Source organism: Poeciliopsis prolifica, unplaced genomic scaffold (assembly GCF_027474105.1).
Source record: "Poeciliopsis prolifica strain line A6 unplaced genomic scaffold, Auburn_PproV2 SCAFFOLD013, whole genome shotgun sequence".
In the NCBI taxonomy this organism is placed as follows: Eukaryota; Metazoa; Chordata; class Actinopteri; order Cyprinodontiformes; family Poeciliidae; genus Poeciliopsis; species Poeciliopsis prolifica.
Genome location: NW_026562388.1, coordinates 9,208,123 through 9,235,880, shown reverse-complemented (window position 1 = coordinate 9,235,880; position 27,758 = coordinate 9,208,123). Strand labels below are relative to the sequence as shown.

The following is a 27,758-nucleotide window of genomic DNA, read 5'->3' as shown; positions in this document are numbered from 1 at the left end:
GTTCTGACACATATTCTATCAATCAGTTGTGGTCAGCAGTGTGTTCTTTGGTATTGTTTGCTGGTATCACTGCTAGAGATGGTAACAGGGTGTCTCTGTAATGGATGAGAGAGATGACTCTGTTGGGCAGTTGGAGGAGAAGAGAATGAGGGGTCTGGTGCAGGCCAATAACAGACACTCTCTTCCTGAGAGTTTGGCAGGTGTGAGAAGAGGTTCTGGTAACAGGTGCATCTCTTTGTGTTGTAGAACAGAGAGATACAGGAGATCCTTTATTTCGGCTACAATAATGCTGATGATACGTTATATATACATATCTAAGTAGTGCACTTTTAGTGCACTTGTTTTGTGACTTCTAGGTACAATGTGGACTCATTAAAGTCTGTATGTGTAAAAGCCAAATATTAATACCACTGGCCTCTTTGAAAGCAAGACTATGGTATAATAGCGACTGGATTTAAGTTTATAAGACTTGAGGTTTTAGAAAAATGTTTCCAAGCAAATGACTGAATTATACAGCAATCTCACTCTGTGGAAAGTTAGTATTCCATTATATTAGAGACCCTGAAAAGTTCTCCACTATGCATTGTGAGTCAGATCAAGTTGTATGGTAGTCTTACGAATCATGTTGATTAAATGAAAACTGGATTCTGAATGGTTAGAACTCACATAGAGATGTTTGCAAAGGTCTGTTTGTGGTGACGTTTCAGTATCAGCCAGTCTCCAAATGCAACATCGAGGCCAAACAAATCCTTAGCCTTGATCTGATAATGTATTCATCTATAATTAAAGCCCAAATTTCCATATCAGCACAGCTTGCTCACATCTTCCCCGGTGGCTGATCTTTTACCCTCACTCTCTTCCTTCCCTCACTTACTTCCAGTCATATGGTGAGATACAGGTGTTAATTAGCTGGTGATAAGACTGCTTGTGTTTCTCCACTCACATTTTTTCTTTTTTTACAAGAATGCTGGTTTTCTAAAGAAAGAAACAAATAGTTACATAAGACATTACGAAACAAGGTAGAAAACTTGTGAGATTTTGGAGTGGCAAAGCCAGAACTTCAACTTGAATTTGCTTGAATGTCTCTGGGCTCTGATAAAGACCCTGGGATGAGAGACAAGGCAGAAAGTATATCTCAAGATATAGTTTCTCAAGACTTAAAACAGTATTGAGTATTGCATACTGCAATACTACAGTATTGTAGTATACTGTAGCAATATAGTAGTATAGTATAGTATAGTATAGTATAGTATAGTATAGTGTAGTATTGCTATAGTATACTGCTATACTATAGCAGTATAGTGTAATATACTACACTATACTGCACTTAGTATAGTGTAGTATACTATTACACTATACTAGCTGCACTTTATGTATACCTAAAAGTGCAATTATACTAGTAGAAAGAATCATCTTGCACATTAAAAAAAAAAAAAAAATTAGACAAGTAATTTCAGCTGGGCTGATTGTTGAATAAAATTAAATTTGACTGAAATAAAATAAAGATAAGAATTAAACCTTTCAAAATATGTAATCATTTAACACATTACAGAGCTTTGAACAAATCAACTCTGGTGGCGTTGATGGTTTATCTACAGGACTAAATGAGATATTCTCACAACTTCATATTAAAATAATGTTTCACTTCTCTGTTATTTAAGTGACTGTGCAATATTTCTGGTTTACCTTCCTCTTAAGCGGTACAATCCATCTTCAGTTCAGTCTTGTGAAAACTAGTAGTCCTCCCCCGCAGCTGATGTAGCACTTCTCAGAGGAGATAGTGTGCTGAGTGCAAGGCTGGAGGCTGGCAGTAAAAACCCTGCTCCACTCTTCAGAGGCTAATTAACCTGCATTGACACAAACGTTTATGCTATATGGTGCATACACGTTGTATGATGTATATGGAGCAGCTTAATAACTGTTTATATATACACAACTCCTAATAACAATTTATGGGTCAATAAACATGGATGTGTTGCTACATCCATGTATATTAAAAAACATAAGGGAATTAGGCATGTTTTGACTTCCTTGCAGATTCAGTATATTTTTTATTTCATCATGTAAAAATTACAGTGTATTGTAGATTGTGACCTGAACTTCAATAAAAAGGGAATTCCATAAAAATGGCAGTAATTCAAGCCCTTTCCACACAGATTTTTTTTTTTCAATAAACCATAAAGACTTTACTTCAGACAAATGTCTTTTTCTCAAGTCAATGCACTAAGTCTGATTAGTACATTACATGCCAGTTAAGCACAGTTCGGTCAGCATAATCACCATAAAGAAAAAAATGAAAGAAGTCTTTAAGTAAAATTTGGTATGGGCGGAAAGTAGAATAAATTTTATACAATCAGGCATGAAAACGGCACCAATAAAACTACATGAAATGCAGTTTTCGTATAATTACCTCCTTAAAACAAAAAGTATAGCTACCTTGAATCAAATAGCAAGTGTGCCATGCATTTCTTTTTCTGGATAAATACATGGGAAAACTACAAGTAGCTTTTCTGGAGTGGGTTTAAAAAAATAAAAAAGAATAAAAGCCTTTAGTTGGTTTCTATGACTGGGCACAGACAAAAAAGAAGTGGGTGGTTTGGTTTGACAAGAGCGAGGGATCCAAGCTTGACCTTCAGTTACAGACAAACGGCGTCATTCTGTTGGAAGTAAAGAGACATTGCACGTCAAGATGAATCCCCTCCTGCCTTTTCTGTCTGTGTGGATGCTTAAGTGGCAATGGGACCACTTATCTCAAAGGCGAGGAGCATCTTTCAACAATGAGATAGTAGAAACTGGTGGAAGATAACAACAAATTTATTTTCTTTAACTTTGCGAACAACAAGAATTGCACAGACTTCACAAGTTCAAAAGATGGACTTGATTATGGATAAGATGAATAACTTGAAAGTCCTTCTAACGCCATCACTCTAAAAGACTAATGTAAATAAAAGAGGTAGCTGGCATAATTAACAGGGCTTGTTTGAAATTATACAACTATATTTTGAAACAGCCCACAATGCAGCTGCACAATAACCAGCAGTCAACAATTTGGCTAAGTGTCAAAAAACAGATTGACACATTAGTGGTACCTTCGCTTTGATTGATTCTATGACAAATTTCTATTGACATGAGCAGCACTACTCATGTCAATAGTAGTGCTGCTCACTTGCATTTGCATATCTACAAATGCAAGTGAAAACTTAATTTCTGTGAGCATGAGTACCGTATTTTCTGGACTACAAGTTGCAGTTTTTTTTCATAGATTGGCTGGGTGTGGGACTTATACACGGGGGCGACTTATGTGTGAAATTATTAACACATTATAATATCATATCACGTGTTATTTTCATACTAAACCGCAAGAGGGTTCTCTAGGCCTGTGTTCTTGTACCTTCGGAGTTAGCGGAATTGTTTACATGCGACATTGAGGACGAAGATTTCATTCGATTTAGTGATTTGGAGAGACATGGATAGTTTGGTAAACATGTTAGCATGTTAGTAATGATATAGTTATCTGAATAACTCTTAATGTTATGTCAACATACCAGGCATGTTCTCAGTTCGTTGTCATGTAACATTAACACACCATACAATTATTCAGCCTGTTGCCGTTATTCTATTTTTTTTTAAAATTGCCTTTCAAGATGACATGTCTGTTCTTGGTGTTGGGTTTTATCAAATAAATTTCCCTCAAAAATGCGACTTTTACTCCAGTGCGACTTATATGTGTGTTTTTCTGCTTTAATATGAATTTTATAGCTGGTGCGACTTATAGTCCGGAAAACACGGTACATCCTGGCTTCTGTAATTCAGTGAATGAATGGACAAAATGTCTTCACACTCTGCATGTTTGCACATGAGAAGAAATATTTCTCTTAACAGTTTGCTTCCCATGTCGGTCCTTGGGCCTCACACATTCTCCAACAGCCCCACTGGGAGAACAAGAAGCGGAAAACCGTGTGTGTTGGTGGGGGTTTTGGTTGGATTTGTTGGATAAAAGGAACTGACGGTCAGTATAAAGGGATGGCGGTAAAGCATCCTGTCGTTTTCCTATTCACCTCAAGGCCCCTGGGTCAGATTTATAGGTGGTTTCTCTTGACTCCTGAGGGGCGAAGGAAGTGGAAAGTCAGAGGGAGATAAATATTTCACAAAGGAGGAGAAGATTGAAACACAAAGCCGAGACTGTATTTGAGATATTTGATGCTTCTCTGCTATACTGCAATGTGGATGATGGAAAGTGGACAGAGGTATACAAGTATGCACTCGCAAAAGAAGGACATCATGTAAAATGATGAAAGGCAAAAAAAACGACAGGTATACAAACAAAAGTGGACAGAAAAATGTTGTGCAGATTGGATATTGATGACCTTCTTCATGTCACAGCACCCTTCTCACTTCCTGAAGCATCTATCAGGAGCACTCAGCCTCACAAATGATCCCATTGACACCAAATAATTGAGACAGGATAGAAAGACTATCTCACTTCTTTTTCTATTTTTCTGGTACATCGTGTGAGCTTATTTTATTTTCACTCATCTATTGTCAAATATTTATATTTGTGCTCAAGTTAAATTATGATTGTCTACACCGGTTGTGAAGGATTCACAAATGCTTGAGAAATGATATCAGGTCAAAGTGTCAGACCTGTTCTTCTTCTCCATTAGGAAAACTAAGTGTTGTTTTTCACTCAAGACAGTGTCAAGCATAGTCCTTTCAAAAAAATAAACGACACTTTGTCTCTAATTAAACGGGTCTAAAAAAAAATCTCAATAGTTCATTTAAAAAACTGGGAACATTATCTTGATTTATTTTAATAATTATGTCTTACTAAGCCAACGGCCAACAGATTTCTTTATTTTTCTTAATATGTTTTTGAATGTCAAATAAGATTGTAAAAATAAAAACTTAGACTTCAGTCTACTGAAATGTATGGTTATAAACTGTGCAGTGCAGTGATATTCTGTAAATAATACGATGCATTCTAATGAGTACTCTTTGAAAATAATAATGTGTGTTTTAAGCCAGGTATTAAAACATTCATTTATTCAGTACATATTTCTGAATCGAAAATGTTTTATTGGTCTAATGTTCTAATCTTAGATGCTTTGTTTTCATTAGATGAAAGTGGAAAATCATCATAATTGAAAAAATAGAGCCTTCAAAACATTATTCAGTATGTATTTATTCTATATGATGTTTTCACTTTGTGAGCTAAGTTACTGAGATAAATAAACTTTTCAATAAAAGTTTGAAAATGACCGTCCATATTCACCATAGTTCTGACGAGGTTTAATGGTATGATGGCTTTGATAGCGGCCTGCAGCTCATCTGCTTTATTGGGTCTGATGTTTCTCATCTTTCTGTCTACAACATGGAATAGATCTTCTGTGGGTTTAAGACCAGATGGCTTTGCTGGGAAATCCAGCACAGTGAAACCATGATCATAAAAGCAGGTATTTGTACATCTGGCATTGTGGGAGGGTGCCAAGTCCTTTTGCAAAATTAAATTAGCATCTCCATAAAACTTGTCAGCAAGGAAAAGGGGGAAGTGCTGCAAAGAAAAAAGTCCCTGTTACCACTGTGTTGACGTTGGATTTTGTTAGGCAGATGACATGGTTCGTTGGCTCATCACTGACTGTGGAAATATCACACTGGACCTCAGGCAACTCACATTTTGAGTCTCTTCACTCCTCCTCCAGACGTTATGAATTTTCTTTCCAAATGAAATGTGAAATTTCATCTGAAAAGAAGACTTTGGTGAGCTGAGCAACAATCCAGTTGTTTTTTGTTAAAGTTGTAGCTCATATAGTGGTTACATCTGGTGGTTCTTGAAGCACTGATTCCAGCTGCAGTCCACTCCTTGTGAGCCTTTCCCAAATTCTTGAACATGCCTTGCTGTACAATCCTCCTGAGGCTGTGATTAACCCTTTTGCTTGTGCACTTTTTTTCTGCCACAGGTTTTCCACATACTCAAATTTCCATTAATATACAGCAATCTTCAAACAGCCAGCACTGACCTTTTGGGGCTTATCTTCTTTGTAAAGGGGGTCAATGACAACTGTGAACTCAGCTGCCTTCCTCAAAAATGGCCAGTCATATGCAACATTTCAAAAATAATCTTTTACTGGTTTTACAAAAAATAAAATGTTTCTGACTGATTGTATTTGGAGTGAACCATAACCAACAAAATGATTTTTCTAAGCGTTTTGGACAGTCTATTCAGAAAGGTTGAGTTTTACTCAATTATATTAAGTGACTGACATAAATTAACTTTAATAAAAATAATTTTAAATTTATTAAGAAACGCATGTAAACTAACCAGGTGCAAATATTAAACAATTTCTGTTATCTGAAAGAACTCTGTTTACAAATCTTTGTTAGGTGTTAGGACTTTATTGTAGTATTGCCTTTTGATTCTGGGCAAAACAAAAATATTTTACTTCTGTTTCTTTTTAGTGCATACAAAGAAATACATCTATAATATAGATGTATTTTACATCACACCTTTTTGTACACTTTTTTTTAAAGTCCAAAATTAGTCAAATTCTAGCTTTAAAGTGATGAATTTAACTCAGAGGATATTTGGAAACTAGTCAAAGATCAGACAAATTAAAATTCTTCTAAATCCAGACAAACTCAAACCTCTAGTTCAATATTAGGTCACAGCAGCAAAGTGACACTACACATGTACACGCACACGTAAATTTGGGCACTTTGTGTGCTTGCCTCGGAAGCAAAGGCTTAGTGCTGCCGCACACATCAATCTTCTCACTTCCCCAAAGCATGATGTCACAGGCACCAAGCTTGGCTGGAGGCCCACTGTACTAAGAGGACCAACTCTCATTATCTCCAGCGCAGATTTATAGAGCAACTGTGCTCATATTTTACTCTAAGGGACATGAAGGGGGCAGAGGGAAGGAGCTGGGCAGTGAGGGGAATGGATGGAGAGATGGGGAGACGGGAGACTTTCACTGATAAATCACAACGCCTGACTGTTCACTCTTTAAAGAAAACTTTTGGCTATCAGCACTCTCAGCAGCATCAGATATCAAACTGTGTGAATGTGTGTTCATTTTTTGATAATATGTTGGCACTGCAAAGAGGCTTCTGGAAGCTCTATCGTAGGGGGAAAAAAACCCTTTAAACCAATTTTTCTTTTTCACAACAAATGCCACTTCATGAATTAAGAATCATTCAAGTTTTTTAATCAAACTAATCTTCTCTTTACTATTTTTTCAAAAGTCCCCAACATGTGTTAAAGATATTGAACAAAAGTGAAGAGTTTCTAACAACTTCTTCCTGTGTGGGATGCAGATGCAACCAAAATTTTGGCACAGATTTGAAACACTGTCCTCTTCTTCCACGTCCTCCAAACTCCTGCTGTCTGTCTCATTTTGCTGCCATCATGTTGTACCGTTGTTCCACGTGATTGTGGTCTTGTGGGAGATTGGCACCGGCTTCGCAGCAGAACATATTTGAGCAACTACACACCTGCTGTCTCTGGCTCCGGCTGCTATGTCTGGGGAATATTTGTGCTGCAGATGTAGTGTGTAGATATTTCTGTGTGCATATTTGCTTAACAACTACTGTCCAGGGTATCGCATTATGCTCCATCTCCCGGAATGAACTTAATGGGCCGTGAGGAGCAAGCAGATGAAGCAAGCCCAGAGGCTGCATGGGATGTGTCTAACACCTGGTCAGCCATGTCACTAGGTGGCCATGCTGGATCTGTGCCTTGTCACTCTGTGTCTTTGTTAAGTGGTACATTTATTTTGAGGGAAAAAAAGCCAAAGCATCCTACAAGAAAGCCACAGGGGCAGAATGAGAACCATAGATGTTCTTATTGTGCATACTGACCACCAATTGACCATCCTACTTTATCCTACAATATGTAGAATAAAGTAATTGTTGGTATATGTGGATCAACAAAGGCTAGCATTCTGCTTACTTTAATTTAAAATTTTAGATGCTTTATCAGTCTTTTCATCCATCAATGATGATGCAAATTACATCCTCCACTGTCTGTTTGTCAAGTACCCAGTGTCTCCTTCCAGAGCCACAAAGGACATCCTAGAAATGTTCATTTATCTCTCAATTGCACAGCCTAAAGACTCAAAACGAATTACATTTAAAGATATAAAACTGATTGAAATTGCCTAGAAGCGAAGAGGTATTTAGATTAACACAGTTTCTCAAGCCCTTGTATAAGATTTTGTTTTCTCTATATCAGTGTATTAGAAATATAAAAAATTCTCATGACTTGTGTATGGACTACAATAAAAGATGTTTCTTTTTTTTTCAGTTTAACAATAAGGGCCGATGCAAGCTTGTAAATTGCTGAAGTTTATTTCAAAGATTTAATAAAACACACAAACAGAAAAAAAAAAAAATATCATGATCTTTAAAACAGGTATTGATCCGTCAGTCTAAGCAGGTACCATGTCCTCCTGGAAAATTTGATCAGAATCTCCATAAAGCTGGAGGAAGCTTGAATCACTCTAAAAAACCTAGTATGTCCATATGTCTGGTATATGGACATACTGACTCAAAACCAAACAGAGCAGAAGACATGGCTCCACGAATCATCACTGAACCTCAACCAACTTAGATTCCATCTCTCTCCACTTTCCCTTAAGCCTTCTCAATGAAATATTAAGTTGACGCCGAAATTAAGACTGCATGCATCCCTGTTCCCCTAGAGAAGTATGCTGCGGACCAGATAATGTTCCTGGTCATCCTGATTTACACTGTGTGCAGCTCTGCTCTGCTAGAACCCCCAAGGAGATAGTGTGGGAAATCCGAGAGCCGGCAAAAACAAGATGGATTCCAATTTTGATGGATGTCAGTGCGCCCGCACTGCTGAGCAAGGTGGTGTTTCGTGCAACAGTGCGGACGCAGTATAAACAATCTCAATGGGTTCTTTACTACACAGTTCACTCTGTAGGAGAGTGGAGTGGCAATGTAAGCAGGGTAAATGGAGGACTAATCTGAAAAAAAAATACTGCAGTTCCTTTTTTTACTTAGCCCAGGTAACACACTTCTGGTCGTCTATGGTTCAGCAGGAGTGGCAAGACAAGAAATGGAACAGCTGAATCAAAAACTTTTTGAATTTAGCCTAAACTCTGAAATGGGCTTTGTCTGGCACCATTCACCATAGTTTTCTCTTCCACTCAACTTTTCACACATAAGCCTGAATAGATCACTTTTAGGTTTAAACCGTAATATCAACATTAACATACTTCGAACTTAGGCATCAAAAAAATGTCAAAACATGTCTTGGCAGCCAGTTACAACCTTTTAGAATCAAGAAAGCCAATATGATTTTTCAGAGATAAAAAAATGCTGCTGGAGCCAAGAAACATCTAAGAGTTTTCTTTTCGTGTAGTGTTATAAAAAAGGGTGGGGCACCGACAAGCATAATTTCAGTAACAATTCAAAGTAATAGTTTTGTCTGCAACAATAGACCTTTACAAAGAGTCCGCAGTAGAACGTTAGATCAATACAATCTTGCTGATTGCTTTTGGCATCGAGAAAGACTAAATAAGGAAGTACGTCTGGGAACCTCACACCCACAGATACAAATCACAATCCAAAGAAACTGTTAGCTTTGACTATATTGCACATTTGAAGCTATTTCCACGCATTGATGAATGCTGAATAAAAGTAAACACTACTCAGTTCGCTGGGCTTTCAGTGCAGCATGTTGTTGCCTCTGCTGACATTCTATCATTGCAATGGTTGTGTGCACTTTTCTCCCTAATGGCCCTCTCTGTCTACTAAGCATGAATCTGTGTTAGCAACTTGATGGAAAGGCGATATGGAACTATGGCTTCTTGCAGCATAAATGCTTCTGTTCCTGAAGGGAAACCTCCCAGGGGCAAATGCTTGTGCTGCAAAAGCCAAAAGGTTACAAAGAGCTCAAAAAGGCCAGGTCCCAGTCATTTGGATCTGCTCTGAAAATATAGACACACTGAGTGGAATAACAAGCAACAGCAGTAGACATGAACCAGGGCCACAAGGTGATAATTTCAAAACTTCCTTAATGCCAGAGACTATCCAATGTGACCATTCATTATGAAGAAATTCTTCGCAATGTTTTATCTGTCTTTGTAGCCTGGCAACAGTATAGTGCATGTTTCTCTGCAGAGCCAAATGTTACAGAGAAAAGATATGCTACACCTTCCAGGAATGAGTAGAAAGACAAGCAGCATTAACCTGAAACATGAGAAATGCCACCTACTAGACAAACCTTAAAGGACTCAAAGTGAGACCAAAGAGATAAATAGGGAGAATCAAAACTAACATTAAGTATTCCATAATTGCAAAGGACAAATATTTATGGTCATTGATTATACACTTAGAAAGAAAACCAATGGGGCAACAAAGTGTCTACAAACAGGGAAGCCCAAGTCTCTTGTCCCGTTGCCATGGCAATGGGCAAGGAGGGAGAAGAGAGAGAAGGGGGTGAGGTGTGTACAGTTTTGCCTTCCTGTGTGCAATGTGTTTTCCCTTGCAAGCTCTTGCGTAGAGCAGATGCATAAGCATAAAGCTAATCCGCAGTCTCAAGCAAGCCTGATGCACTGTGGCCCACTTCCAACCGAGAAAGGAAGACGGATGCGGAGGCAGAACGCTCTTTCCCTCCCTCTACTTGTCCCACTCCAGGGTCCGTTGATTATGCTTGGAGTCAGAGGTTGGACCCCAGGGAAAGGATTTTTCTTTGACAGTGAGATGAATATTGCATGAAGTGAGGTCATCTCCTATGGATATGCTTATGAGTCCTGCCGTCATAGCAAGACTGTATTTGCAAATCCAATAAATATTACATAGAGGGCCTCTTTTATGTCCTCTTTATAAGTGCACAGCTCTGACCATCTATCACAGTGTGTTATTTCATTCATTCTCTGATGGTGGAAACGCTGGAGAGATAAAATCATTCAGCTATTCTTGCCACCATTCACCTTAATCTGCTTGATTCGAACAAAATGTAGGCTTATTCTGAAGATGAGCGTGGGAAGAGCAAGCTGATGCTGACAGTCTGCTTCATAACATTTCCCAAAGTTCCCACTGCTATGTAGTTGAGCGCTAAAAGGTGCTGTGAATAGATGGGTGGTGATAGGCAAAGAGCCGAGTGTTAACAGATGAGCCCCACTCACAATGTGCATGTATACCAACATGAAGAATACAGAACACACCTGTGTTAAATCAGACAAAAATATACAACATAAAGCTGTGTTCCCATATTGTATATAAGCATATATTTGAATGGATCCCTTAATAGAACGAAATACTCTGAAAGAGCTTATGGGGCATATTAAACCCGAGCTTGTTTTCAAAGTGTCTGGGTTAACAAGCTCTAACCAGCAGTGTGACAGCAACAGAGTCCATCAAAGCTGTCTTTAAGTAGCCATGACTAAGTGGTAGCTGACTGTATATGGGGAAAATTTGAAAAGGTGCTCTGCACAGCTCCCATGACAGACACTGAAAATTATTCACAAAAGGGAGGCAATTAAACACTCAGGCATAGTACATGTTACAGGAGAAATTTCAAATAAATCAGACATGGCCTAGCTTAACAAGTGCTAACTCAACAACCATTCTGGAGTCATTGGTGAGCCACAAAACATGATTAGTAAAGATAGCTTCCCAATGAACTATGTCAAAGCATATTAACAAAAGCTGAGTGCAAGGAAAAAATGCAGTAAATTAAGCAAAGACCAACAAAAGAAAAATGGAAGCAAATATAGCCTTGAGAGGATTTTGAGGCCATCTATTCGAAAATGTTGGAGCACTTTATGATGAGCAGTTACAAAGACACTCATTTCATTTTCAAGCAGGACTTGGTATCTGCTCACTCAGCAAAAAGATCCCATTACCTGGATTAAATAGCATGTTATCACTGGGCTTGATTGGCCAATAAGCTTATCTGAACTAAACCAAGTGGAGAATCTCTGATATATTGTCAAGTGACAATGAGAGAGATCAGACCCAACTTGAAAGCTTTCTTGCTTCTCTCTGGGATTCTTGGTCTCTTAATGATATTAACTCTGATCTGAAAAGCAGAATTAGAGTCTCGATCCAACAGTTCATTTCTTTTAATTTTTAGCATTATTAAACAGATGCTAAAATTGTCTCTGGTTCAGACGTTGCTCAACACATCAAATTGCACAGTTTCAGCCCACATACTGGTGTTGTTGACTCCAGATGACATCCACCTCTTGTAAATTTCAATCCAAACTTTCACAATACTCACAGGGCTGCAGTCAATCCTGCTGCTTGCACACCTTTTCCATCATACTAATTTCATACACTCAACTTCCCATTATTTTGCTTGAATACAGCACTCTGAGCAGATTAACCTTCTGTCGATTAGCATCCTTGTGGAAGATTTCAAAAGCAGTATACTGAATGACAAATTATTACTGTACCCCCAAAGACTGTGTATCATAATAGGTCCCTGAAATAACATTAATTACAAATATAAACTAAAAGTAAAATATATATTTTTTACTTGATCAAACGTCCTTGTTTTCTTATATAAATATTTAAACACGTACAAAACCAGGTGTGTGTGTAATAATTTGAACTACTGACATGTTTACTTTTTAAAAATATTCTAATTTATTGAGATGCTCATTTAAGCAAAAAAGGGTCAACATGGTATTTATAATGTAATATTTATGTGATGGAGAGAGTTACATCTCTTCTTTGTGTAATGAAATGAGTCATGCTCATTCAAATACTAGGGCACAGTCACCAGAGCAGTTAGCAGTTCATCTGATGCAGCATTTGGCCTGGTATTGCTGTTGTGGGTGGACGCTGTGGCAGCTGTGACCACCTGAAGGTGTTTTCACACTACTCTGCTTTTATTTTTAAATGTCACTTCCACGTTTGCCTACAACCCAATAGTGAATGGCCATGAGGCAGATGGGGAAGGAAAGAGAGAACTGTAAACACAATGGTTTATATTTTTAATTTGGGCAAAGCTTAACCTCACATTTTGCACTTGATCTTGTAGAAAGTGAGTAAAGAAGAAGCTGTGTTTAACATAACGAACACAGCCAAAGCACCAACTAAAAAGGATTCCATGTTCCTGCACATGTAAAGCATCTCAACAGCATGACACTGCCACCACCATGGGGAATATTGGCTGTATTTATGCTAAAATGACATTACACACAGATGGACTTACTACTTGGGGAACTGGTCAGAATGGAATTTATTTAGGGCTTTTAGACTAAAAGGTTTAAAAAAAAAGAACCAGATTTTTTTTGTGTTGAACTTCTTTGAATATGAAAACTACCTCTTAAAGATGGCAGCTGAAAAAATATGCTAATCTGTGGAAACCTTGAATATCTTAGATTGACAAAATCGACTATAAGGAAATAAGGAAAAGAAAGAAATTTCTTCATACTTCATAGTTCACCAGTGAATGAAAAGCACTGATGACAAAATGTGTTATTTTAAATGATGTAAAATTGCATTAATTTGACAATAATGCTACTCATCACACTGGTCTATAACATTGAATCCCAATAGACAACCCTGATAAATTCTGGACAAGTTCAAGGATAATGAATACTTTTACAAGGCACTGAAAAATATACTATTTTAAATTAAATAAAATGAAAAAAATTATTTAACTTTAAAAGTGTTCATTCATTATACCCAATTATTTATCAGCGGGAAAAATTAAATATGGTCAAATTTGCAAGTCAAATCTTTTATATAACATGTGCTTCATGAAGGCTGGTGATATGCACATACAAAATGCTTGGTCTCATTTTCTGCTATTTCTTGTATAAAATCAAATGATGATGTTGAAAACTATTTAAGCATATTTCATCATTTGCCTCTTCATGCAAAAGGAATTCAATTAAAAATAAGGGCTGTATGCATAAAGCTCCTGTGACATGATTAAAGACTTACAACTCCAGGTAGAAAAACAGTATATTTTTTAAAGTGCTTGCATCAACATTTCACAGATGGTTTCCTTTTGAGTCTACATTTAGCTGCTCACACATCAATTTCACAGTGAGAAAAAGATAAAGGAAAGAAAGTCACATCTCCATTAGTCTGTCTGTATGGAGACAGCAGCAAGAGATTTATGGCCCAGCAAGAATAAACAGCTGGAACTTATGGGATCCGTCTGTCTTTGTCAGAATCAGCCTTGAATTTCCAAGGATAAAAGTCAAGTCACAACTTGTTGGTTGAGGGTCAAAAACATGCAATGATGCATGAATCCATCATCCAGTTTCCAAAGCAACCCTGGGACAAATTATAGTCTTTAGAAGAAATGGGTAGAGTTATGGGAGATAAAGAATACCACAAGTTTTGGAGTTTAATTATGTGAAAAAAACAAGAGTGTTCCATGTTTCATCATGTAAGTTGTTTGTGGGATCAAAATGTATTTGTGGTCATAAAATACACACATGAAGACTGTTGCATGCCAGCCCCAAAGTGACAGTCTAAATCATAAAGACAGAGCTGTGCTGTGTAACTGTATAGGGGGGACGAACATTCAAGGGGACAGACGTCATTTACATTTCCCCCCTCAAAGCTGGTGATTTATTTCATCTAAATACAAGCCATCATTCACTCTTGGTTTCTGGTCCAGACTGATTTAATTAATAGCAAGCACATCATCTCCCATATGTGAAACCTGCCTAGGAGTTTGCTTGTCGATCAGTATCTGCCGCCTCTGCAACAAAATATGATTCCAATCAATGTTGTAATGGCCTAGAGGCACTGGCTCTAATCGGCCTGGCGGCAGCAGCAACTACATGGGCAGGAACAACGTGTGTTCACTGCTGGGAAATTATTTATGTTTTGTGAATGCTGAGAATGTTTTTATCATATAAATTGAATTGCATTTTGGTAATACGTTCAGTGGAATGACCTAAACATGAATAATGAAAACATCTTAAATGGGAGTTTAAATAATATATAGAGAAGGGAAAGGGAAGAAAAAATCTTGGGGATATGAGTTGAAAAGAAGCAATTGTTAATTTTTAAGGAGTGGTTTTTGAAAGGATAATGAAGTTGTCCACAAACACTTGATTGAGAAGAGAATAAAAGTATTTCACAGATATTTTTTGCTTTGATTTATTTTTTAAATATGAAGAAGGAAAATGTTTGTTCTTGATTTTCAATATGATGTTTGAAGAAAGATAAGGTCCTCTTTCTTTTTTCTCAGAATCGTACTAATCCATTTTCCAGAAAGTGAAATCACACAATTCCCCCCTGTTTGGTTCTAAGTGGTTACCAGCAGGTCAAATACTGAAAATGTTGTATTTTTTGTTCTGCTCTTCGACAAAGCCCTAAAGATAAAAACTCCCACAATTTCTAGTCTGTAAACAACAAACAGTGTGTACTCACAAAGGTTATCCACCTCTGCTTTGATAGATAAATGAGGATAATTGTCCAAGTCCTGCAATGTTTATTGGATTCAAAAGTCATACCTCTAAATAGCAATGATGGGACACAATGTTTTTCTTTTGGCTCTGCCCCAAATGCCTGACATTTGGGGCAGAGACTTTAAACAAAAGGCAATTGCACTTCTTCTCTTAAGTATTTTCTTCTCTTGTTTTTGAAGACATTTCCTTTCTCATCCAAAAGGCTTCATCAGTGTGGACATCCATCAAGGACAGGTGACGAAAACAACTCAAATGTTGCCAGCCTCAGGTGACATGTTTGAGTGAAATGAAAATGACCCAAATAATAAGGTGAATGAAGGATAGGGTCAAAGACTCATTAGAGTTTAGCCTTGTTGTTGCGAGTGTTCTGACTGCAATGTATGACCCTTCTCTTCTATATGGACGAAACCTTTTGGATGAAATCTGAAACGTCTTCAAGACACAAGAGAAGTTCAGTTGCCTTCTATTTAAGCACTTAGAACTGATATAGAACCTACACTGATTGTGATTTTTCAGACCTCACAAAAAAGAAAATTATACAATGCCCTTAATTGTTCAGGAATATTGCATTTTATAACCTTCTAGCTAACCATTTAGACAAAGTGATAGATTGACAAGTTAAAATGACATTCTAGTGATGAGATCACAACCTCACGGATACCCAAATTAGTCAGACCGGCACATTGTAATGAAATTCAATTTTGTGCCCCTCCTATTCATCAGGAAAATCTAGACTGATGTCCTTTGAGAAACCTACCTTCAATATATGGGTACTTGACGTCTTCATCCTAATTCTTTGGTATGCAGCAGCGAAGATTATAACTTAAAATGGTTCAATATGGGTCCCAAAGCATCTCCAACACTTTGGCTTTAAACGCTCTGCTTGCCAGCCTGAATGATATTACAAATGCAACCCCTCTGAAAACCCTGTGGACACATTGAGATGTGGCTTCGTACGCGTACTAAAAAAAGAGAAAGAAAACCAACCCATCTGCACTGTGCATCTGTTCACTGTTATCACCCACAATCCTCACTGTAATTTACAGATTGGGTTTACTCTTTGGCGTGCTCTTGTTGACTGATGACTTCAAGTCATTCAATCAAAATCCTGAAACAGTCCTGCTTCATATTAAAGAGTTGTAGGGATCTGGGGAGGTAAAGGCAGATCAGCACTTAAATTTAGAGATCAAAACTAGGAGACAAGGTTTCTGTACACACACTGCACGATGAAGAAATCTTATTTTAGGGACTCTGAGTGACCTGAATGAAAACAGACTGAGACCCTGATTGTGCTTTTCTTCAACAATGATTAATGATATAAATGTTCTCATCTATTGCCATGTCTGTAGGTGATAATACCAGACATGTGGTACACAGTGGGTTTCACAGTAGCACGTGTTTGGCCTAATGACCCCATCTCTTACAAGTCAGCGGGTCTCTGGATCAATATGCAGCAGATCAGGTATGCGAGAGGAGAAAGAGGAAGAACGTGGGAGGTAGACTAATGACTGAAGATGTGTTCATCCCCCATACAGACACCAACCTTAAAATGAAGTTATATAGCCACACCATCATCACAGCGGCGCCCCATTTCTACAGCGCTAAAACAGAGAAGGTGTTAATGTGGAAATTGGTCCTGCTGTGCAGTACAATCCTAACAACAAATAGCAAAGAGCTTTTTGCCACATTCTGCAGTATTTCAAACCCGCCTCTCACTTCATACTTTCTGGTGGTTATTTTTTAATTATTCCTCTGCAATTTGTACTGTAAAATATAATTCCCCTAAATAATTTACAAAACATTGTTCACTTAAATTCAGCAATAATTCTCACTCACTGGTCCTTAGATGGAAACTTACTAGGTTCAGCCTAATGCTGTGGGCTAATTGGTATTTTGTGATCATCAACTGTGTAAAGTGGTGTGCGATAGTAGACAACAACAAAAGGACTCGCATTGTCTTTTAGAAAATAGCGCCTTGGAGGATATTTGATGACTTTAAGGAAACTTTTACGTTTACTTCATCTCTCAGGTTTGAAGAGCATGAGGAAAGAGATACTTTGATGTGATTTTCCTTTTTTCTTGTAGTTTCTTTTTTTATTATTATTCTACTCTTTATGCACTTAAAAAAAGTTTACTTTTTCTACTAACCATCTAGTCTGGCATTTAGCATTTAGCAGCTCGATGACAGAAAAAGGTCCTCTGCAGCTCAAAGCTCTTGTGGTAACTGGCAGTCAGCCCCTGTCTTACAGGACTGTAAGGGTCACATGGGGCATTCCACTGCCAGTTTCACAGTGACCATTGGTTGTCCCAGTGAGTGCAAGCTAGTGACGCAAACAGCCCGGTCTGCCTTCTTTATTTTAACCCGGGCACTGACTAATTTTAATGCAAATGCCTTTGGTCCACAAGGAAATTTCCTGTTTCATTCCAATTATCCACCCTGAAACTGTTTGCTTATTTTTGTTGGTCCTGCAAATATGCTTGTAGCTGGACTAACCTCTTTCAACAGAGAAAGTCACCAGCGACTCATAAAAGTCTGAAAAAAAGTTCACAAATCTCAAAAAACACATGCTTTACATTAAATTCCTTTCATTGTATGTCTCTCTAGAGAGATGGCCAAAAGCCCTGTCTACTATTTTTCTGTTAACATCATGGACTGACTTGAAATAAAACAAACATTGGGAGTCTTCTTTTCAACTAATCTGGTCAAAAACAAAAAAAAAAGAAAAACAGTATGCTGACACACAAGTGAAGTAGCTAAAAAAAAGAATATCTTTCAATTCTCTGAAAGTATTTTCAATTTAAGTCACTGAAATATGCACAAATAGTGTTCATCTGAATGAATAAAATAGAATCATTTTATTTCAAACTGTTTCATCACACGATTTCATATTTATGATGAAGAACATTTTCGGCAAAGATTACTATTAAAATAGTGCCTTTCAGTTTGGATAGTGGATCTTCATTACATACAGGACTGCCTGTTTCATTTCACTTAGGGACTCCATCATATGACTCAACAGAGGGAAGATTGTCGGGAAAATACATCTGGTATTTATTCCCATCAATGCAATGAATGTCATAATGGTTTTGTGATTTATCTGAGTTTAATTTCTACTTTTCACATGTCATATTGCAGCATTTCAGGCATGCCACATAGAGAAGCCACATTGCCCACACTGCCAGGACAGTTTTACCTCATAAAGTACCCAGTGAGGCAAGGAGACAAGCCAGATCAATAAATAGGAACTTGTTTTTGTATGATCTTCGGTCATTATGATACTGCTCATTTAATGCCATTTAGATGTCAAACTGACATCTAACCTCAAATGTCACAAAAACTGTTATTATTCAACAAGACAAAGATCTCAAACATGCATTAATGTTTTAAACTATTATTAGTTGAGATGTGTGAATATAACTAACTCTGTATGCAGAATTTTGGCCCTGCTTGGGGTCATATGGTATATTATTAAGCAAAGATCATCCATGCATTATTAAATGAATCATTAAAAATCAAAAAATAATATAATATTCAAGCTTATGATGAGATCCTGCAAACTTCTCACCAGCAGTCTGACTTAAAGCTAATTCAGTGATAAGCAGGTGCTCCAATTAAGCACAATAGCGACAGACAGACTGATCCTATTTGTGGTCTATCTTTGAGCAGAGTATATGAAGAGCACAGCAATTTCTTTAACATCGTCCTGGTTGATTACTTATTTTTCACCTGCCCCTCTACCTAGGACAGATGAGTCCAAAACATTGTGCATGTGTAATAGCATGTTTATTTAGCATGCCTCATATCAGCTTTAAAAGCAATACAGTCTAGTGTTTCTAGCAGTAACCATTCACTTTTCAATGCACTAAATATTTTCTTAAAGCTGGGGTATACAGAAAGGGGTGTGAAAAACTTGTAAAATAATATTTACATATGTCTTAAGGGATTTATGTGATTTGTTTGTGTGATTTGGTCCATGATGCAGTAAGAGCTGGGTACTGAGGGAGTCCCTCAGAGAGATTCTGCTGCACTGATTCGTCTCAAGATCCCTTCATAATGTCCAGAGCAAAAGCAAATATTGCTTATGTTTGTATTGCAGGAGAAAAAAAAAAGCACAGAGTAAACACAAAAAATGGAAACTCGTGACAGCAATAAGAAATTTGATGTTTAAGTTAATACTAAACTGGTGGTCCTTCCAGATAATCCATGTGGTGATTATTTAACATTCAGATAGAAAACTGTGTGTCTTTGTCTTCTAGAAACAAGCAAACAAAAAAAATGTTTACATTGTATATTAATTTAAATGGAGGGATTTGTTAAAATGAATCTTAAGGAGTGATAGTCAAGGTATTTGTCCACATTGAAGCATATTGCTGTGTGAATATTCTGTTAACCTGAAACAGCTGAAATAAATGTCAACTAAATAATGTTCATAGGACCATATCCATGGAAAGACCTCCTACCTGACCCTTGGTTATGCTTGAAAGTTGCAAACAGTAACCCTCTACACTCCTATTACTTCTTCACTTTCTTCTTCACTTTGCAATTTCTGCAGTGATGACTCAATTCTCCCAGAGACAACATAGTTTTCCCTTTGAAACATATTTTTCCAGCTGAACATGTGTAGGTACCATCATGTTACTTTAACATGATGGTACAGCAATTTACCATCATGTACAGACTCCGGAGTTCTGGTACAAGCTTGAGGCCAAACCTTCTTTAACAATGGAATTTGTACAGCAGTCCCAATGCTAAAGAATATTATACATTATAAAACAAAGATGCAGTAAAATGTGCATAAAATACAGAGAAACATACATTTTACTATTAAAACAAAAAAGCTTGATCTAAATGATAATCAATTTTTCATCATGTTGACATCATGAGAATCATCACTAGACTGATCAATCACTGCTATTTCCGGCACTCCCTGTGCTAAATACAGGATAATATATCAGACATAGTCATGCCTAAATTAAATACGATAGTGATCTATCACTATCGTATCGTATGCGATAGTGATAGATATCGTATGCACTAAATAGCAGAAAATATAAGGATAAGATAATAATAAATCAATCTACAGTTATGTTTGCAAAGGAAAAATGGATTAAGAATAGAGATCCAAATCTCTAGAAGAGGTGACTGTGAAACTCACCCATTAACTCACTGAGGAGGAAGCAGAAAGGTAGAAATGATCCTAATGTCCCTACTTTTGTTTTGGTAAATTTAGAGGATCAATTAACCATTTTAGAATAACATGAGAGCTTGCAATTAGTTTTACAATAATGAACCAAATTAATCAGATAAGTGATGATTCAAGTTACGCTTTAACTTTTAGGCATCCAGCAACTTGAGGTGAGTGAAGCATTTGTGTGGTTTACAAGGTTATTATCAGGTTCTTCTAGTGATATTTATGTACCAGTTGTGCTGATTCTACAGTAGTGGAAAACAGGGTCAATAAAAGCAGTGATGCTGCAGCTGAAATTCCCAAAGACCAATTGAAATGAAAGGTAGATGCACAATTAAGTGGCAGGAGTTTGAGAGGGAACTTGAACAACACAGATTATTCAACAAATTCAACAGTGACACCTTCAGACCAAAAGTAACAATACAATAATGACTGTTTTTCTACCAATTTATAATCATACATAAATCTGTCATGAATTTGGTAACAGTAATTAGAATATTTTCTCAAAAGAATAATAAAAAAAATAAAAAATAGTGCATTCCAAAACGTATATGCAGTGAGTGACTACTTTAGTTTTGAACTAGGTCTAATGCTCATATTGCTGAGACATTAAGATAGTTTCCAGAATTCAAAATCCATGGTGTCAATTACAGACTGTCATGCCATGTAATAATGAGAGGCAGTCTGTATTTGGCATCAAGCTGTGTGAACCACTGTGAAGTAATGCAGTGAGAACCCCTGTGAGAGAGTTGCAGAGATCAAACCGAAGGCAGAATAAGCTGCACTGTTGCGGCATCCCTCCACCCACACACTTACCCTGCTCACTCACATGTGCGTACTGTCATCATCCTCTGCTGGAAATTCTGTGTGCACACGTAATGTAGGTCTGATCATAGTGCATTTGTCCCACACATACTCATCATTAATTTATTTTCATGTCACTCTTTCCCCTAGCTTTTTTTTTTTTTTTTTTTCGGTTCATTATCACAATCCCTCCCCATATTGTTTTGATATATTCCATTCCTTTCTCTCCCACTCACTCAGAGTAAGTGAAACATGCGCATGCACCCATCTATCCGCCCACGTACGCAGTTGGCACGGGTGAGCCCCCAACAAGCAGGATGGCTTGGCATGGGGCTATGTAAAGAAACACAAAAAAACATTGAGGCACCACTGCCTAATGCTGTCTCCATGGCAACTAAGGAAGATGGGTCCTGTGTTGTAGTGTCAAACAAAAAGGATTTTAAGCTAATCAAAATAATAAGCTGTAGGTGTCCTACTACTGTATACAACACAGAACATTCAGTTTTCCACAATTTTTTTCCTTCCCAACAATGACATATTTATGTTGACGTGGTTGTAATAACTACATATCACAAGTGAAGATGGGTAGCAAACCGAGGATGTGTGGCACTGCAGGTGGATGTGCTTGTTGAAAGAACATGTGAATTTCAAACTAAATAAAACAGATTCATACTAGTATGTCCCGATCAGGAATTTGCCAATCAATCCAAGAAAGGTATTCATCTTCTCAAATAAGGACGCCTGATTCTACATCACAGACCAAACAATTTTTAAAGTCAGAAAACCTACAAATGATAAATGTATCAAACAAATAAATCACAGTAAGTGTTTTAAATTGTTTTTCAAAACACAATACACAATTTCAATACACTATTTTGAAATAAAAAATAGTTTCAGTCATGTTCTCAAAACCACATTTTCAATTTTGCACATGGATGAAAATGTATAACCATGGACCCTTGAAGAGAGTCTTAAATTTTAACAACAAATGTTAATGGGAGTAGGTGAAATAGATATGGCTGCTTATTCATAAAATAGAATGAGGATAAAGTTAGGACTTTTGCTACAACTATTATCTAGGCAATTTAACATTATCTAGCATTGTCAGCACAGTTTTAAAAGTTTTCAGGTGTCGCAATTGTTTCAATATTAATCAGCACAAAAACAACTTCTATATGTCTTATCACATTATGCTTTTAACATTTTAATTTTAATTGCAGCATCAGTCTAATTTGTGTTCCTTTTCATCCTCTGCAGTGCTTTTTGCACTGCCAGCCAAGGAAGCAGAGGCAGCATAGCAGAGCAGTCAACAGTTTATCATCCTTGACTGTATACCAGAGGAATGAATGTGTGTCAGCAAACTGCTGTTGGAGTTAAGGGAAGAAAAAGCATCACAGCTTACTCAAGTGCAACTGTTAAGAAGGAGGACTGAGCTCTGCCTTCAAGTGGCAAAAAGATAGTTCTGTTTCAGCCGAAAAGTCATTTGGCTTTAATCTTTTACCTGCAGCTTCAAAGTTCAGGTTTGGCAGTGGCTGAGAATGCATCGCGACTTATTCACTGGGGGGTGGGCGAGAGAAAAGAGAGAAAGCCAGTGTTGTTGAGTGACAAACCGAAATTGAGGAAAGGGCAGATAGGTGCTGCATCTACAGAAGAAGGGAAAGCTTTCTTCTCTAGTCTTTGGGTTTGGTTCAAGACTCCCATCAGGGGAGAGCTCTCCTCTGAAGAGTCAGCTGTTTGGAGCCTCAGTGACACAGAGCATGTTTACTGCTGGTGGGTGCATGTTTTTGTGTGAGCTCTCCAAAAAAAGAGAGGGACTGAGAGAGTCATTTGGACACAGCATGAAGTCAAAATTGTTACAACAGCAGACAGATTGAGAACTGATTCTTACTCAAGCCTCATGCAAGCTCAAACACGTCCAGCAAACATACATAATCTCAACTGAAAACAGCCACAGTAGGAATGTCTCATTCTAGTTCAGAACATTAAACAGGCTTATTTGGATATAATTTGTAACATTTTTTCCATCCGTTCCTCTGAAGGACTGCATAATTATCATAATGAACATTGGAACAATTTTCTGCTGGTAGATTTTATTTATCCATTTCATCAATGCATCTAAATACATTAAAGTTATTTCAACAACCTCATTCAAAAAGTAAAGTGCCTTTTTGAATGATGTTGGTGTGGATTTAATACACACAGTGATATGATTTGAGTATTGTGGCATCCACCTTCTGAAAACCCAATTTCAGTTTCACATTTATTGTGCCAGTCCACTGTGTTTTTATCAGGTCCAAAGTCAGTCCAGCCATCTAACAGGAAATTCTGGTTCCCCTCATACTTCCTCTACTAAGAAGCTTCATTGAGACGCCAATTTCAAATGGCCAGCAGGATTTAGCTTCTGCTCACGTTGCTTTAATAATGCTTTGAATTGCTTCACTGTTCAGCAAACTGGTCTGGTTTATGCATGGAGAAAGACAAAAGACACCAGATCCAACAATACAGATGAGCTGAGGCCACCCTTAACATGAACTGGGCTTCCTTAGCAGTCAGTAGAACCCCAGGCTGATCGCCTCCAGTAGAACAGCACCGATGCACAAATTTATGTAAAAACGACGTCAGACATCGGTAAGTGTGTCTCACTTGCTACTACTACTGCATATCAAGAGAGATCATACTCACCAGAGATCTTATATTGCTGGTACTTGTCCTTAGTTTACAGCTTAAAAATGGTTTTCTGTTTCACCATTTGAGCTTCAGTGAAGATTACCATCAAGGCAATGCCAAACTTTAAAGGTGAACCACCAAAAAACACAAACAATGGAAATTTCATCTGTGCTTTAGCTGAAGCTCTTTTTGTCCTTTTCTCACTCTTTACAGGTGCAATGCATAAGTCAGAGGTAAGGCGTGTAGGAAGGACTCAAATAAAAAAATGTGGACCAAGAATAGGATCAACAGGGAAAGTATTTTCTGACACTAGGCACGGGGCACAAAGAAAATAACCCAAAGGAGTAGGTTTCTGACGAGACACTCCTGAAGTGTCACTGTCAGCGAAGTTAATGTAGACTGGGTTTAAAATGCCACACCCGCCAATGGACAGACAGGGCAACACTTCTGGTATGACAGAAAAATAAATGGGGGTCACTGGAGTGGCCCTGAGCAAATCATTTTAGATTACAGCTTTGTGTCTTTGTAAGACAAATGGGATTCTCCTCAAAGGAGAAATAGTATTTTTCCACAATTTTAAAATGTAATCCCTGTTCATTCAGCTTAACAATGAAATACTGAGAATCAAAGTGTACACATTATGGTTTATGATACCCTGATAATGATTCAATTCTTTGAACCTTTTCACACTTAGTTAAAATTCATAAAGTCATAAACCTCAATTGTATTCTTTTCTTAATTTCCCTCTGGGTTTGTTGGAGAAGATTGGTGCACAACCAGCACAATGAAGAACAAGGACTGAGCAGACATGTCAGGGATGGAGGACGTTTAAAGCAGGGTGAGTTATAAAAACACATCTCAAGTTCTTAGTATCTCACAGAAGACAACTAACTACAGGCTGCAAAAGATTTTTGAGCACAGGAAAAAAACTCAAACACAGTCAGACCTAAAATCAAATTATTAAAAGAAAAGCATATGTATGTTTCAAGCCAAGCTCATTATCTGTAGTCTGAGTAGAAAAAACAGTCAAATCTGAATGAATTTGAGCTACTGTACAAAAACTAAGTTTATACCTTACAATTTAAATTTTTTTTTGATGTTTTAAAATTTTGAATTAAACACACTTCTAAGCAGTTACTAATATACTTAAGCTTTTTGACCTCTTGAACCAGAACATACAAGCTCTCAAGTATTAAAATATAATTTCTAAAACGCTATTTATTAATTGGATGAGGCATGATTTGTAAGTAAACGCTGACTGCAAGCAAAGCCTCTTGATTGGTAGTAGTCAATTTCTAGAAATGCAACAACCACTTTCCCTCTATATAAATCAAAATAAATGCTTGGATGTTTTGGGAATACATGAAGCTACAGAATACAAATATCTAACATTTCAGAGTGCTGTTAGGTTTGCGGGAGCCTGTGGCAGTGAAGCTGGTGGTAACCATATGGTTGCTTTCATTGTCATTATGTTGTAATTTTCTACTAAGCCCATATTCTGTCAAAAACATTCACATTTGGAATGTGAATACTGGGACCATGCAGCTTAAATGATTTCTGGTGATTCTCTTGGAACTCTTATCAAAATCTGCTGGAATCAAGTAGAAGTTGTTTATAGTGTTTATAAGCTCAAAGATTTTTATTTTTTTATTTTTAGTTTTTTTTTTAAACTTAATACAATTTGAGTGATTAAAAAATACAAATTGAAAACATCCTAGGTTCATCATAATCCAAGAATATTTCAAACAACTTTAAACTTTTTTATTCACTGATTGTTCAATTGTTTCCTTATTCGAATCATTAATTTCAGTGTACTTATTCGGAGCGTTAGTATTTTAGCAGGTCTGTTTTTTTTTTTTTGCTTTTTTTTTGTTTCTTTGATGATTGCAAAGAGCTTTTAATTAAAAAAAATGTTAAATGAGAAATAGCCAATTAAAATTCTGGCCATATGGAATAATGAGATCCACAGTAACTAGTTAGGGTTCCCTTCCTCAAATAGACACATTGTGTTTATTGAGGCATTTGCATAAATATGGCATTAGCCACGCAATTGCTCATGTATACAAACAGCTAATTCCAAAATGATGAGTACCCCATCACCTGGAAATACACCCAACAGACTTGTGGAAGTTGCTTTGGATTACAAGCGTGAACTAACAATGAAGAGCTTCTCAAATCAAGCCTCTTCTGTGTGTGCCAAAGGAAAGCTTGGCCTCTTTGCAGATTTGGAGGGAGAGAGTCTGCCTGCAGTGCAGCAGTGAACATGAATGTTCAAACATCTCCTCTGACTGACTGCAGCACCTCTTTGCTTCACCAAGCAGCCTGGGAAAGCGTGGAAGCTGGGTTTTGAGAGTGAATGTTTCCAATAGAACGCCAGCCAGTACCTGATAGAGTTGGCAATGTGCAGCACCCGGGTATTTCCCAGAAGAGGGTGTATGCTGCTGACGTATGTGCTCGCAAATTGAGACAACAGATGAGCGACAGTTGATAGTATTAAAAGGGAAAACACGCAGAAACGTAAACATGCCAATTTCTCCTTGAGTGCAGACTGAAAGCACTTCATTCACAAAACAGCGCAAAGGCTGCCCACGCAAGAGTTCATCTATTCCACTTTTCATGAGACGCATGCAAACGCCCACAGTTACACTGCGCACACTCTCACACACGCACACACACACGCAAGCACACGCATAGAGTGGTGCCCTCGATGCACACAGCTGTCACAGAACCTCACAGCTCATCTCTGGTGAATTACTCTAAGTGTGAGGTACCGCTCCAGGGTTTCCCCTGGAATAATAATTTAAAAAGCCTAGTTCTTTATTTCCTGCATCTTTTGGATATATCATTCAGTTGGATAACCGATGAAAATGTGTGGAGCATGCAAAGACATAAGCACAGATGAGTGAAAGAGTTAACAATTTTAATTTGGTGCAGTCGAAAAGGATTTATTGCAGAGGTCTTTGGCATGTGATAGAAGCTCAACAGACTGACAAAAAGCTCAGCAATGCAGACCCCCAAAGATACACTACAAATGCATTCATGTCAGATGCCACCCACACCTTATTCTGAACTTGTTTGCACCAAACTTCAACAAATACATCCTCATTAGACCATGTTGAATCTTTTTTTTTTTTTTAAAGGTGAAACAGGCACTCTGCATTAAAATAACTTCAAGCTGGAGAACTTACCTTACACCTACTCTGCAATCAGGAAGCATCTATGAGCGCAGGGATTCTCGGTTGTCCGCAGATAGCAGAAGATCATACATGGAAAAGTCTTCTTCTCTCATCTATCCTATGACTGCAACCAGCACATTCATCCAGGCATTTTGATTACCGGCAGGTGGATGGTGGAAAGATGATTGCCTAAAAGGGGAAATACTGGCTTTGGGGGAAGTGAAAGAGAGATTCTCAGGTCTCCTTCCTCCACTGAGACGAGTTGCGAGCGCACCGTGAGGACCATCCACTGCAGCAGAGCTGAGCAGCGTGCAGCAGAATGAGGAGAGAGGGGAAGAGAGAGAGAAGAGAGGAGAGAGACTAGAAAAAAAACAGGCATTTACTGCTGCTGGTTCCACGAGCTCGGCGGGAGCAAAAATCTGGGACTGGAGTCTGGATCCTCGTATTTCCACTTTATTGAGCTTCTACCCGAACAAATGAAGAGTAATGGTAACAATGGGAGGACAAAC

General features: G+C 37.7%; 1 protein-coding gene across 1 annotated transcript in view; it reads right to left on the bottom strand.

Annotated features, from left to right (window-relative positions):
* The window catches only part of dlgap2a (discs, large (Drosophila) homolog-associated protein 2a), a 110,781-nt gene extending 83,240 nt beyond the window's left edge, over nucleotides 1-27,541 (bottom strand). The window contains 1 exon segment of the mRNA XM_055038549.1: nucleotides 27,262-27,541. The gene's annotated coding sequence lies outside the window, so the exon portion shown is untranslated.
* Nucleotides 27,542-27,758: the final 217 nt, after the last annotated feature.